This window comes from Pan troglodytes, chromosome X (genome assembly GCF_028858775.2).
Source record: "Pan troglodytes isolate AG18354 chromosome X, NHGRI_mPanTro3-v2.0_pri, whole genome shotgun sequence".
Taxonomy (NCBI): domain Eukaryota; kingdom Metazoa; phylum Chordata; class Mammalia; order Primates; family Hominidae; genus Pan; species Pan troglodytes.
Window position 1 is genome coordinate 125789495 of NC_072421.2, and position 15654 is coordinate 125805148.

At 34.7% G+C, this 15654-nt stretch overlaps 1 long non-coding RNA gene across 1 annotated transcript; it reads right to left on the reverse strand.

The window, feature by feature from the left end:
- Positions 1–243: 243 nt before the first annotated feature.
- Positions 244–14307, reverse strand: LOC134809289 (uncharacterized). The gene is made up of 2 exons (XR_010154677.1): positions 14241–14307; positions 244–1622 (listed from the first exon to the last, which is right to left on the reverse strand). It is a non-coding gene; the product is annotated as an uncharacterized LOC134809289 (long non-coding RNA).
- Between the last annotated feature and the right edge of the window lie 1347 nt (positions 14308–15654).

Below are 15654 nucleotides of genomic sequence, written 5' to 3' on the forward strand. Positions count from 1 at the left end.
ATTTTGCTGTTATTTAGCATTACATGCATTTGTAGGACTTTATTTCATAGAAACAGGCATGTATATGGAACTATTCCTGTCCTCAATTTTATAACAAATCAGTGGTGAGTACAATTTTAGGTCATTAGAGATTAGTAGATATTATACTGAAAAAACATATTTTATTTCCATTGTAAAATGCAGCATATGCACATTTTTATTTACAGTATTTTTTTCAAAATTGCCAAAATTATATTCCAACGATTTAATTTAGAACATTTTATTGTAGATACATATTGGTAAAAACAGCCTTCACAACCAATATACATGTTTGGAGTGGTACAGAAATCAAATTTGTGTCACCAACAAACAATAATAATAGTAACAATTATAAAATAAAAATGTTATTCTAATATTTACATACTACTTTTGGTTTATAAAGCACTTAACACACACTTTACTCATTTAATTTTCATAATAATTACCAGATTGCTTGTACTGTAGGTAGCTGATTCTCATTTCCCGAACTATGATTATGATTTAGTATATCTGTGTAGACCAATAATTTGAATTTTACATACTCATCTGCAGGTAATTCTAAGGGAATGTTGCTACTCAGAGTGCTGGCTCACTCAGAACAGCCGTGTGGGCATCACCTGGGAGCTTGTAAGAAATGCAGAAACTTGGGCCTCAACTCAGAACTACTGAATAGGAATTTGCATTTTATTAAGATTCCTCAGGTGATTCAAATATATATTAAAGCTTGAGGAGCATCCCTCTAACTACACTTCAAATGTAGATGTGGTTATCCTTCCATTGAAGATAGTGTCCTCATTTGCAAAATCGGCATAATAAATACCTCTTTCCAAAGATGGTTGTAAAAATATAAAATATAAAGATTATAAAATATAAAGATTATATTAGCAAACTTTCAGCCAATGGTTTCTGCTAGCATTTTCATTCATTTAACAAATATTTTTCTTGAGTACTTGCTGCAAGTCAGGGACACTGTTGGGTTTGCCTTATGAAATGCTAAAGAAGATAGATACAGTTCCTGCCTTTATGGAGTTAATTGTCTAGGGCAGAGCTTGAAGTCATCATAACCATCATCAATGTCATTATCAGCATTAAGATATTTTTTATTATAATGACAGGTCTTAAAATAATATAACAGAAATAGACGAAGGAGGACAAAATGTTTCTCATCAGCAGTGTTGCACAAGAAAAGCAAACAAAAGTTAGCATATTAGTTTGATTTCACAGAGAGAGAGGTCATGGCAAAAAGTATTTACCTGTGGCTGAAGGAGTAAATGGGAGGGGAAAAGGGGGACAAAAAAATACATATCCGGAGCCATATAAATCATTTTCACGAAATTATAGAGAATTCTCTCTTGATAGGTAATACATTTTAAATTGGATTTTAAAAGCAATAGGGAAATAAAACATGAATTTTCCCTAGTTCTTACCTCAATATGTCCTTAGAGCTGACTTCACTGGGGCTGTTTGCCTAGGGCTTAGTCTTTTGAAGGTCTCAGAAACAAGTTCTATCCTACTGTGGTTATAAGAGGACTGACTCCACATGAATTGGCCTTCATTTCTTAGGCCCAAAGTGTCTCTCTCACATGAATGCATGAATGGCAGGCCTAAAAGAATAAAAAAAGGAAAAATTAACCCACACAATTGATTGACTCAACGTTGGAGGGATAAAAAGTAATGCATACTTAGATTCAACTTCTGCCTGCCCCAAAGTACACACCAGGAACCCATTGCTTGCATTGACAAATCTCTTAATTAGAAGATGGTATTTGTTCTCAATTAGAGAAACAGATTGAGATGCTCCCTTTAAAGATAAAACCATTGAAAAGTGTGCAGCAGTTTGGTGGAAAAAGAGGCAATTAGGCATATCACCTGGAGACTCCTTGCATTTGCAGCAGTGAATGCGTAAACAAAACAATTACTCTACTCAAGAGATACTTCACCATGGCTCAGAGAGAGAAGGGGATGAATCACTGCTGATGAGTATTTAAGAAATGTCCCCTGAGATTAATTCCTATACACACAAAAAGATAATCACCGCCATCCACATTACCTTGGTATACTTTTCCTGAAACTACACTGAATTTCTGGAAAATAATATGAAGATCATACTTAGAACACAATCAGAAGCAAGCACTTTTCCATGAATTTACTGCAGCAAAGAATACTATTTTACTTAAGTAGCCCAGGTGTTTTGTGTCATTTCATTAATTCATTCAATGAGTAGCACTTATTTTGTGCACAACTCTACTAAATACACAAGTGTACTCAAATATGTAAAAGAATAATCCACTGTCCTCCAGGACCTCATTTGCAAAACATTTGGCAAGATGTTCCATTAGAGGAAAAAATCAAGTCCATGTGTTACAAAATGTGTGCTGGGGAGCTAGTGTGTGTGTGTGTGTGTGTGTGTGTGTGTGTGTGCAGGAAGAAGTCTAAGTCTGAGAATCATCAGAATACATTCTTAGTAATATGTTGGAGATGAGTCATACACTAGACCTTGATAAGAGTACAGACTTTAAATTTGGCTGCCTTTAAAAGATACCAAAAGAACCCATTAAAAAGCTGAAAATCCAATGACATCATTACATCTTTTTGTCTATATGATGTAAAATGTTCAGCCTAACATTTTAATTGAATTTTATTGTTTATTCTATCACACAGCCCACCCTACCTTTTCGGCTGAATCCAATAGGATAATGAAATATGTTTTCAGTCATAACTAACTTATTTATATAGGGCATTCCTGTGTGTAGGCAACATGTGATAACAGGAGCTCTACAAAGATCTGTTGTCCAGGACAAATAATTCTTCAACTATTTCTATCTAATATTATAAGAGAAAAATATTTTATTGAAAGAGAATAAATAAGATGTAAAATTGCAGTTCGAGAAGAAAGAGAATGCAGGAATTTAAATACATCTTTATGTGCAAATGAAGCCACCACTAGAACTTGGAAATTTGGCCAATGAACCATCTCAATGAGAAGGTTTCCACAGTAAGTGGCCCAAGGACCCCCTTTGATTTATTAAACCTAAGAAGTATGGACAAATTATAAGGCCCAGCCATAAACTCTACATGATTCTCCTCTGTTTGTTAGGCATGACTCAAATATTTTAAGGTAGTTTCAACTAAACAATATGCCAAATATATGGTTTGTTGGAATTTAAATTTTCACTCTATTATTTAGGAATATAGGCAGAAATATAGATGCCTACAAGAAAAAAATAATTAAAAACCTGGATATTCAAGCATATTGCAGTTTGTGAAGGGACAATCAACTCACCTGACAGTTTGCTAACTTTTTTGGATACATAATAGAATTTTAAAATAAAATATAAATGTGAGAAAACTTTCTCCAAGTATTATTATTTACTGTGATTAGAAACAGTTGTAAAAAAGTATGAGACAACAAAGAAATTTTCACTTTTATTTTGCATTTCCTTTTAATGTAGGCAACAAAGCAAGTACTTTTGTGCTGAAAATACATCCTACAGATATTTACAAGTTACCTTGCTGTTAAAAATTAGTTCTATCCATTGCATAATTTCAAATCTCAGAATACCAAATTCCCTTGACAGATACTTATTAACATCAGATTTACAATTTACTCGCAAATCAAAAGTTTGACTTATTATATTTTCCTCCTAGGGAAAACACTAACTTTAACGAAGTTTTTTGAAGTCATGCTATGAATATATATATATTCCTCCCTTTGCATCTTTGATTCAGCTGGAGATGTACAAGACATTAATTTTAAATAGCACATAAACCATCTTTACATTCTTTTAGGCTTAATTTTATTTTTTTCAATTGATTTGAACTGTGGTAATCTGAACTCCAAGCATAGCAATCTGACTCTGATGCTCTAAATTTTGCACAGCTTGTCTACCCCAGAGGTGCTATTGTCACAAAACTTGTTAGTAACGAAGTACAGTAAATCCATTCTTACAACAGGATTAATTAATAATCACTGCAAATCCATTCTTACAACAGGATTAATAATACCAAAGTTTCTTTCTTATGATGTGTCAGGGATAAAATCTTTGGCCCAAACAAGAAATCAAATAATTGCCTACCTTTTCAGTCTCATTTCCTCATTTATATTTTATGCTCCAACATTTCCTATTCCCCTTTACTTACTTGTATTCACTATGATGGTGCTTGACTTTGCTACTTTGCTTAATGCTACCTCTGTGTCTGAAAGTTCTTCCCACAAACTCAATTATTCAGCCATTAACACTTGGATATTACCTCAGCTCCTCCAGAAAACTTTTTTACTTCTTAATCATTCTCTCCACCTCCACCCAGGCTGATTTAATTATCATTATAATTCTTCCAGTTCTCTTAGCTCAAGGTATGCATATTTCATTTCTATGGTGTTTCATCTTAAGCACATGAGGCTAAAAAGTAGTTGAAATTAAAAAAAAAAAAAAAAACCTTCAAAAATACCTTCCGTAGAAGGACGCCCTAGTGAAAGCAGACATTCAACATCCCAGGAACCACCTGATTTGTCTCTTTTCACCAATCATGACTAAGATATATTTTAAAGTCTATTTTGATGAAACGACTTGCCAGAGGCATCGTTTGCTTGAATGTAAATTTTCACTCTATTGCTTAGTAATATAGACAGAAATTTTGAAATCAGCATGTACTTAACACTGTGAGATTGCTAAGGTTGAGTGCAGAAATAAAGGGTTGATACAGTAACTTTCAAAAGTAGATTGTTGGGGGATAGGAGGAGTTGAGTCATATCAGACAGCAAAACAAGTGTGTTGTTTTCTATTGGAAGCCTAATAAATGGCATTGGCATTTGGGAGAAGGATAATGGCAATAAATGGCATAGCACTTGTTTCTGCCTCTCTGGAGATCATGAAGTCCTCATGATCTCAGTCCTCTGTCTCTGCTGTGATGACATCTATGAAGCAGCTAGCATAGAGAGTATGGTAAATAAATGTTTGCTTCTTCACTCTCTTTCCTCTCTTTTCTACATCTCCATATGTTTTAGGATACACTTTGTCTTCAATGATCTAATCACACTTCAGTGTGGCTGGTCCCACATGATAGAAAATAGTAATTCACAACAGAATGAAACTGTTGACTTTGTAACCATTTAAACATTTTATTGTTTTTATTTTTAAAATTATTTTTAGAAATTATTTTAGATACAGGGGGCTCATGGGCAGGTTTGTCCCATGGATATATAGCATGATGCTGAGATTTGGGCTTTGATTGAACCCTTGATCCAAATAGTGAAACATAGTACCCAAGATAGTTTCTTAACCTTTCCCCTCTCCTTCCCTTCCCCACTTTGGAGTCCCCAGTGTCTATTCTTCCCATCTTTATGTCCATGTGTACCCAATGTTTAGCTCTCACAAGTAAGAATATGTTAATCCACTATGGATAATAACATTCAGCTGCATCCATGTTGCTGCAAAGGACAAAATTGTGTTCTTTTTGTGGCTGTATAGTATTCTATAGTGTATATATAACACATTTCCTTTATCTAATCGATGATGGGAGGGCGCCTAGGTTGATTCCATGTCTTTGCTATTGGGAATAGTGCTGTAAGAAACATACAAGTGCAGGTGTCTTTTTAGAAGAACAATTTATTTTCCTTTGCAAATATATCCAGTAATGGGGTTACTGGGGTGAATCGTAGTTGTCTTCATAGTTCTTTGAGTAATCTCCAAACTGCTTTCCACAGAGGCTCAACAAATTTGCAATTCCACCAACAGTGGATTGGTGTTCTCTATTCTCTGCAACCTTGCCAACGTCTGTAATTTTTTTTGACTTTTTAATAATAGCCATTCTGACTGGTATGAGATGGTATCGCATTGTGGTTTTGAGTTCAGTTTCTCTAATAATTAGTGATTTTGAGCATCTTTAAAGTATATTTGTTGGCAGATTGTATTCCTTCTTTTGAGAAGTTTCCATTCATGTCCTTTGCCCCCTCCCCCCACCTTTTTTTTTGAGACGGAGTCTCACTCTGTCGCCAGGCTGGAGTGCAGTGTCGCGATCTCAGCTCACTGCAACTTCCACCCCGCCCCCACCCCCACCGGGTTCAAGTGATTCCCCTGCCTCAGCTTCCCAAGTAGCTGGGACTACAGGCATGCACCACCACGCCCAGCTAATTGTTTTGTATTTTTAGTAGAAACGTGATTTCACCATGTTGACCAGGATGGTCTCGATCTCCTGACTTTGTGATCCACCCGCCTCCGCCTCCCAAAGTTGCCCACTTTTTAATGGGGTTACTTGTTTTTTGTTGTTGTTAATTTGTTTAAGTTCCTTGTAGATTCTGGATATTAGTCCTTTGTTGGATGTATAGTTTCAAATATCTTCTCCCATTCTGTAGGTTGTCTGTTCACTCTTTTGACCATTTCTTTTGCTATGCAGAAGCTCCTTATTTTAATTAGGTTCCAATTGTGAATTTTTGTTTTTGCTTCATTTGCCTTTGAGGACTTAGTCATAAATTCTTTGCCTAAGCCTGCGTTCAAGAGTATTTCCTATGTTTTCTTCTAGGGTTTTTATAGTTTGAGGGCTTATATTTAAATCGTTAATCCATCTTGAGTTAATTTTTGTATATGGTGAGAGGTACGGGTCCAGTTTTATTCTTCTGCATGTGGCTAGCCAGTTTTCCCAGCATTAGGTGTGTGGCTCTATTTACAGGTTCTCAATCCTGTTGCATTAATTATGTGTCCACTTTTTTATTTTTCTTTTTTCTTTTTTTTTTTTTTTTGAGATGGGGTCTCGCTTTGTTGCCCAGGCTGGAGTGCAGTGGTGCAATCTCGGCTCACTGCAAGTTCTGCCTCCCAGGTTCATGCCATTCTCCCGCCTCAGCCTCCCGAGTAGCTGGAACTAAAGGCGCCCGCCAACACACCTGGCTAATTTTTGTTTTTGTATTTTTAGTAGAGACTGGGTTTCACCGTTTTAGCCAGGATGGTCTTGATCTCCTGACCTCGGAGTCTCACTCTGTCGTCCAGGCTGGAGTGCAGTGGCGCGATCTTGGCTCACTGCAAGCTCTACCTCCCGGGTTCACACCATTCTCCTGCGTCAGTCTCCAGAGTAGCTGGGACTACAGGCACTACAGGCGCCCGCCACCACGCCCGGCCAATTTTTTTGTATTTTTGGTAGAGACGGGGCTTCACCGTGTTAGCCAGGATGGTCTTGATCTCCTGACCTTGTGATCTGCCCAGCTCGGTCGCCAAAGTGCTGGGATTACAGTGTGAGCCACTACACCCGACCAATTATGTGTCCATTTTTTCTTACCTGTAACATGCTGTTTTACTTAATATAGCCTTATAGTATAGTATAGTTTAGTAATGTGATTCCTCCAGTTTTGCTCTTTTTGCTTAGGATTTCATTAGCTATTCAGATTCCTTTTGGTTCCATATGATTTTTAGAAGAGCTTTGTCCATTTCTATGGAAAATTACATTAATAATTTGATAGGAATTGTTTTGAATCTGTAGATTGCATTGAACAATATGGACATATTAACGATATTGATTCTTCCAAACCATGAGCACGGAATAGTTTTCTATTTTCTTGTGTCATCAACTATTTCTTTCATCAATATTTTGTAGTTCTTACTGTAGACATATTTCACCTTTTTGAATAGAGGTACTCCTGGATATTTTCTTCTTTTTGTCGCTATTATAGATGGGATTGCATTCTTGATTTGGTTGTCAGCTTGAACTCTATTGATGTATAGAAATGTTACTGACTTTTGTACATTGATTTCATATCTTGAAACTTTACTGAAGTCATTTATCAGACCTAGGAGTGTTTTGGCAGAATGTTTAAAATTTTCTAAGTATAGAATCTTATTTTCAGTGAAAAGAAATAATTGGTTTCCTCTTTTCCTCTTGAGATGATTTTTAATTGTTTCTCTTGCCAGATTGTTCTGGCTAGGACTTCCAATACTATATTAAATAGGAGTGATGAGCATGGACATCCTTTTCTTGTTCCAGTTCTTAAAAGGAATTATTCTACATTTTCTTCATTCGGTATGATATTGGCTGTGGGTTTTTCACAAATTTCACTTATTATTTCAAAGTATGTTCCTTCAGTGCCTACTTTTTTTATGGTTTTTATCATGAAGAGATGTTGGATTTTATAGAATGCTTTTTCTACATCTATTGAGATGATCGTATGGTTTATGCTTTTTAATTTTGATTATGTGGTGAATCATATTTATAGATTTGTATGTATTCAACCATCCTTGCATCCCAGGAATAAGTCTACTTGATTGTGTTGTATTATGTCTTTTATGGGCTACTGGATTCAGTTTGCTCATATATTGCTGAGGATTTTTGCATCCATGTTCATCAGAAATATTGGCATGTAGTTTTGTTTTTGTCATGTCTTTGCCAGATTGTACTATCATAATAATACCATACCTGCTTATGATATCAGGATGATAACATAATCTGGAGGGGTCCCTCTTCCTCAATTTTTTGGAATAGTTTCATTAAAATTGGTACCAGCCATTATATGTACATCTGGTAGAATTTGTGTGTGAATTAATCTAGTCCAGGCCTTTTTTTTTTGGCAGGTAGATATTTTATTACTGATTCAATTTTGTAGCTTGATATTAATCTGTTCAAAGTTATTATTTCCTCCTGGGTCAATTTTGACAGGTTGTGTATGGAATGGAATGTATTCATTTTTCTTTTCCAGATTTTCTAGCTTGTGTGCATAGAGATGTTGACAGTATCTCTGAAAGTCTTTTGTATCTATGTGGGATTGGTTGTAATGTCACCGTTATCATTTCTACTTGTCCTTTATTGGATCTACTCCCATTTTTTTTCTTTGGTAATCAAGCAAACAGTTTATTGGTAGCATTTATTCTTTCAAAGAACCACTTTTTTTCGTTTTGTTGATGCTTTGTATGGTTTCGTAAGTCTCAATTTTGTTTATTTCTGACGTGATTTAAGTTATTTCTTTTATTCTGCTAGGTTAGAGTTTAGTTTGTTCTTGTTTTTTTCTAGTTCCTTTAGGGGTAACATTAGTTTATTATCTGAGATATTTCCGTCTTTTTGATGTAGGTGTTTAGCAGTATAAACTTTCCTCTTAACACTGTTTTTTCATATCCCAGAGACTTTGGTACATTGTGTCACTCGTTTCATTTATTTCAAATAGTTTTGAAAATTTCTGCCTCAATTTCATTGTTTACCCAAAAGTCGTTCAGGAGCAAATTGTATTGTTTCCATGTATTTTTATGGTTTTGAAAGTTCACCTTGATATTAGTTTCTATTTTTATTCCACCATAGTCTGAGAGTATGCTTCATATGATTTTAATATTTTTGAATGTGTTAGGGTATCTTCTACATGTATATGATAATTTTGTATATTCTATGGTTTTGGGGTAGAGTGTTCTGTAGATTTCTATTAACTCCAATTTGTCAGCTGTCAAGTTTATGCTCAGAATTTCTTTGTGAGTTCTCTTCCTTGATGATCTATCAAATGCTGATGGTGCCATGTTGAAGTTCCCCTCTTTTAATGTGTGAGTGTCAGTCTTTTTTTGGATCTAGTAGTAATTGTTTTATAAATCTGGGTGCTCCAATGTTTGGTGCATATTTATTTATGATAGTGAAATCTTCCTGTTCAATTGAGCTTTTTACCATTATATAATGCCATTCTTCATCTTTTTTTTCCTGTTGGTGGTTCAGTCTGTTTTATTTTACATAGGAATAGTGATTGCTGTTCTTTTTCATTTTCCATTTGTATTGTAGATCTTTCTGTATCCCTTTACTTTGAGCCTAAGGGTCTCATTACTTATGAGATGAGTCTTTTAAACACAGCAGAAGGTTGGGTCTTGAGTTTTTGATTTGCCACTCTGTGTCTTTTGAGTGGAGTGTTTAGGTTGCTTATGTTCAAGGTTATTATTGATAGGTAAGGTTTTGTTCCTGTAGTGGTCTTGGTAGCTAGTTGCCTTGTAGTCTTGATGTGTAGTTGCTTTATATGGTCTGTGGCTATGCACTTATGTGTCTTTGTGTGGTAGCAGGTATCATTCTTTTGTTTCCATGGTTGAAACTTCTGATCTGTAGAGAGTATTTACCTCTCTTCCTCTCACTTTTCTTTCCCTCCTATGGTCTTCTGGAGACCTGAAATGTCCCATTATATTGAATTTATTTAAAAACAAACTGTTTTATTGATGCTGCAAAACTGAAAACCTCCCATTTACTGCATATAGCTTAAGACAGTAAGGACTCTGAGATAGGACCCTATTTAATCATTTTCACTTCAAAGTGGATTTTAAATGTAAACAATATTTTACAAGACTCACAAGAAGAAATCAGAGTAAAAGTATATCTCAGGGAATTGTACATAATTGTCATTTTCAAAATTTTGTTTTGCAACACTTTTATTTTAAAAGTACAGAATAAGGGCTCAGTTTCTTTCATAGATAATGCTGTTTTTAATTAAGAGAACTTTTCCTTATTTATTGACAAATAATGCCATTTCATATTAACATGTAATAATTTTTGACTCTGTCTAATGATACATACAAATTAGACTTTTGATGTTAATTGTTAATCATCAGTACTAAATGACAACCCTCCAATTCCTTTCATAGCTTTTATTATCCTTAATAACACTATTAAAATATATTTACTAGAAGTTCACGGAAGGTGTTGGTTCTGTGCAACATAGTAAATTTCAAATATCATTGTGTATATTTAAATGAAGCAATTGAAATACAAAGTGTTTAACAGACTTGGAAGAAGTCACAAAAATAATTGGCATTTGAACTCCTGAAAAAGGTCTGCTATCAGCTGGGAAATACTATCATAGTCACTCACAGAGCCAAAGTCATCTAACTCTGATGATTCAGAGTTTTCTGCTTTTCCAAAGCTTAATTCGCTTCCATTGGGATTTTTAAATTCACCTCTTAAAGTAAGAAAATAAGACTTAGAGGTCCAGACAAGGCAACTAGCACTTGCATTATACTATGCAAAAATTGACATTTTTAAAAAAAGCGCAAGTTCAAAAAAGTGTGATCTTCACATACTTGTTATTCAGCATGTAATATTAAAGAGTAAGTGGACATATATAAAGTGTAACTGTTGAGGCAACATTGAGATTCTCCAGAAGAAGATGGCATGCTCTTTCTTATATAAGTTGGACATCTGATATCAACCAAAACCTACTAGCTGACATCAGTCACATAGCTCACCTCTATTCATCATCCATCTTGGAAAGGCACTGAAAACCGTAAGACATAATTTGACATGAATGGCACTACTTCTCCAGGGATAATGGGAGATGATTTATGTGCTGAATTTGACAGTGACAAAGAGTAAATCTTTTCCATATCAAAGCAGTGTCCTCTCATCCCATGACATCTTTACCAACTTACTCAGTCCTACCAAAGTTTTGGCAATATCATAAAAATATTAATCTATTTTTGTTACTCTAATTAGAAGTTGTGTGAATAAATACTGATAAAAGATGCTACCTACACTCTACTCCAAAGAGCCCAATTATGAAAAGGTACATATAGCATATCTTTCCAACATTAAAACAACTGGTTTAAAATTAAGTAATTCAAGGTAGAAAACATGGTGACTTGTGGATAACTAACCTGATTACATTTTTTTCCCTTTCAAGTTAATAAATTTTATTTCACTCAGAACTTTGGTCATTCTCAGAACTTTGGTCATTCTTGAAAGTGGCAAGAATTGGGATTAAAAGATAAAAATCAATCATTATGTGTTGTCCTTGGTATAGATAAATTTCTAATCTCATTTGGAAGATAATACTGAGACATATGAAATAATTAGAAAACAAAAGAAGATAATATGGCTGCAAGTGCCAGATTGAGTACTACAGGAAATTCACCATTTTGATACTACTAGGCCCCATAAACCCATTCTTCTATAGTTGACCTAAACCTTTAAAATGTTTTAAGCAAAGGATTTCTGCTAAAATAATCTAGTCATATATTTGTTGTTATTTCATAACAAATGAAGATGCTAAATTAACACTGTCCCTCCAATCACACTTGAAATAACTCATCAAATAATACTTTAAAACAAGTAAACAAAAAATTTACAAGAGAAGAATTTGTATTACATATAAAACAATACCAGATACATTAGTGGAGAGAAAAAGTAATGTAATCTAGATATATTCTACTGTCCAAATGTTTGTCTCTCTGTCAATAAATTCTGGTTGCTATATTCTCTGCTACTAAAAAACATGATTTCTAAATCTTAACCATAACTAACTCTAGTGGTATGAAGTGATCAGTAATTGACACCCCTTTTGCACTACTGAGTTCTGAAGCAACTGGGGATTGAAGAAGGATAAGGTAGCTGAAGAACTAAATGACAACATTATTATTGACGAAATTATTTAAGAATTTGGATTACATGTGTGTCAAAGGTGGAATTCTTAATGCTGAACCTCAGTCATAGACAGTGTATGGCAAGCTGCTGGCCTCTCTCTGTTTTAGAAGAGCCTGGCCTTCAAAGACTTAAGGCACAAAGCAGCTTAGCAAAATGGATGGTCCCTGAAGAAAGACTGAGCTTAAAGAGAAAGGGAGAACGTATTGAGTTCTGTACGCCCAATTCTTTGTCTTAAATTTACCAATTGGATAATTAACTCTTCTTTTTCTGAGTAGGAGGCACAATAAGAGGGAATGCAGAAAATCCAGGAGTTCCTTAACTGATATTTCTACACATAGACAACATTTAGGATAAAAGATTTTTCAGATATTTTGGCCCTATCCCATTCCTTATAACATTCCACGAAAAGTTAATGCAATATAAAAGCACTATGAAGAGTGGTTAAGAACTAAAGCTCTGGAACCAGACAGAGATGAGTCTGAGTCCCCGCTCTGCAATTTACCGGCTGTGTAACACAAGGCAGGTTAATCATAGAGTTTCCGTTTCTCCATCAGTAAATCAGTTATTTTAAGAGAATTAAGCTAGTTAAGTCATGTGAAACACCATAAGACAGATTATAGCAGACAGTATAATGAAATACTCAATGAATTTTAGTTTGAAAGACAAAAATGAGTTTGTGTAATATGATTAAAAAGATGCTTGAAAGCTTCGCCTGTCCAAATAATCTGTCCTGATGCCCTGCCATATTTCTCTAGAATTCTTATTGTCAGAATAAAATTTTTGTCTTAATTTGAGGTCGTAAATATCCAGAAGACCCTCTTTCAAATTCTTAACTCTTCAGAAAGGTAACCCAGAAGTATATAGCATCACTAGATCACAGCAGTTTTTTAAAATTGATTAGTTGGCTAGCAGAGAGTAAGTATCTGAGAGGATTAGGCATGAATATATAAAATTTTGATATGGAAGAGGTTTAGGAAAGTTTGGATGATGAGCTTGGTTGTAAATATTCTAAGAACAAGGATCAGGAAGACTTAAAATACCCAACTTTATCTTTTCTATTGCCATGCCTTGGGCTATTTCAAAATACACGAGAGATATATGTATGTCTAATGCAACTAGCTCTCCCTGAAGTACTGTAATTTGGGAGGTAATAGTATCTGATCCATCAGAAGTATTTATTAACAGCCTATTGGAGACCAGCTACTAATTATGCCTTCAAACACATTTTTCAATGATTGTTTTATACTATCTTATGCATAACTACTAAATTCTCAAATAGTTGTAAAATCTCCATCTTGTGACATAACCATACTGAATTTACTATACTTCTAAAGATGCTTATATCTGATTTTCACTGCTACTCTCCTACTTTGCTTAGCTGCCTAGAAACAGAACTGAACTTTTTATATTGTGATTAAAAACAGAAATCACACAAAGGACATGAGAATCCAACACAGATGTTTCCTACTCCCTAATGTAATTTTTTTTCTCATTTAAATACTAGCTCCTGGTTGTTCGCTTTTCTGCCTAGTATCCATTAGTTCCAACTTGCTCAAATAACTCTTAGAAAAGAAATGAATTATTATTGTTAAATATATACTTGAAAATGCACATACTTAATAGTCATTTTTAATTGGAGTTTCTTCAATTTATTAGCTAATCCATTCTGTTTCTGATCTCTCTGTCATATAATCATAAAGGTTTCCCATCACCAGTGCCCCTTTTTAATCTCTGACTGCTTTTGTGAGCATGAATTCATTTCACTTTCCTGCTCCCTTTATCTCTTTTCTAAAATTCTTAACTTCTGCAATGGACTCTTATTTAATTCCATTTCCTCTTTCCCCCAGTTTCCAAAACAAAGTTTTCTTTACCTGGAGATCTTTGAACAGTCCTATGGGAAGCTTCACTGAATTCATCTTGATCTTTGTAATTCCTCTGAAAAAGAAAAATACAATCTGTTATGCTTTAATTATAATCTCCCTTAGGATATGCTGTTCTTCCATAGTCAGGAAGTTTAACACTTCTTCCTAGGAAACTAGAGTCACTAGAGTGCTTAGTTCCATCAAATCTTAAAGCATTTTCCATTTGAAATTCCATTTATAACCCAATTTAAGTGGCTTTGGTTACCGGTTTCCTGTTGTCAGAGTTTCCCACATTTCCAATTAATTTCCAAGGTTAAAATTGGTTTTCTTCAAAGCCTAGAACTGACTAAGATATATTAGCTTGGCTGCATTTGCTACTCATATATCTAGATGGATTCTGCCTCCTCAAGCTCAAATGAGTGAAGGGATGTAAGTCTATAAAAGAACAACTTAAACACAGTGGTTTTACTTTAACTTGTGTTAAAAAGAACACATCTATAAAACAACACTTAGGAAATGTAGTTAGGATGTTTTGCCAAATAAAAAACATTTTGAACTGTTTTTAATGAATAGGGTGAAATGTGATACACACTTTTATGTTAAATAAATAAAAATGAATAATACAAAAGCACTAAAAATATTTTCTTAAATAAAACAGGTACTATCTCTCCAAAATATGCAATACAGCATGTATTTCCTGAAATACTCAACACACACAGTTATGTGTGTGTATACATACAAACACACATGACTTTTGTATGTACACACACACAAAGCATTTATGAGTTTAAAGACTGGTTAATTTTTTAAATTACTGTTTCTGTTTTGGGTCTCAGAAAAATAGCACCTGTTCTATTTAAACCCTCATCGTTACTTAGTTCGTTAATGCAGACAGAGTTAGTTATTTGCTCCTTTGTGATCCCATGGCACTAATAATATCTGTGAAATAGGACTTATGACATTATAATGTAATTATTTAGTCACAGCTGTCTGTAACCTCCTTAAGGGCAAAGACTGTATCACATTAATTTCTGCCACTATTCCATCTCTGGAGTCTAGCATAGTAACTGACATTTGTTAGATCTTCAGTATAAATTAAAACAAAACCTCTACATTCATTGCTTACTTTGTTAGTCTAAATTGGTGAAGTCAGTGATATGGTTTGGATCTGTGCCCCACCCAAATCTCATGTTGAGTTGTAATCCCCAGTGTGGGAGGTGGGGCCTGGTGGGAAGTGATGAGATCATGGGAGTGGATTTCTCATAAATGGTTTAGCACTATTCCCCCTTGGTTCTGTACACTGAGTGACTTCTCATGAGCTCTGGTTGCTTATAAGTAGGTAACATCCCCCCTTGGTCCTGCTCCTGCCGTGTAAGATGCCTGCTCCTGTTTTTACTTATGCCAGGAGTAAAAGCTCCTTGAG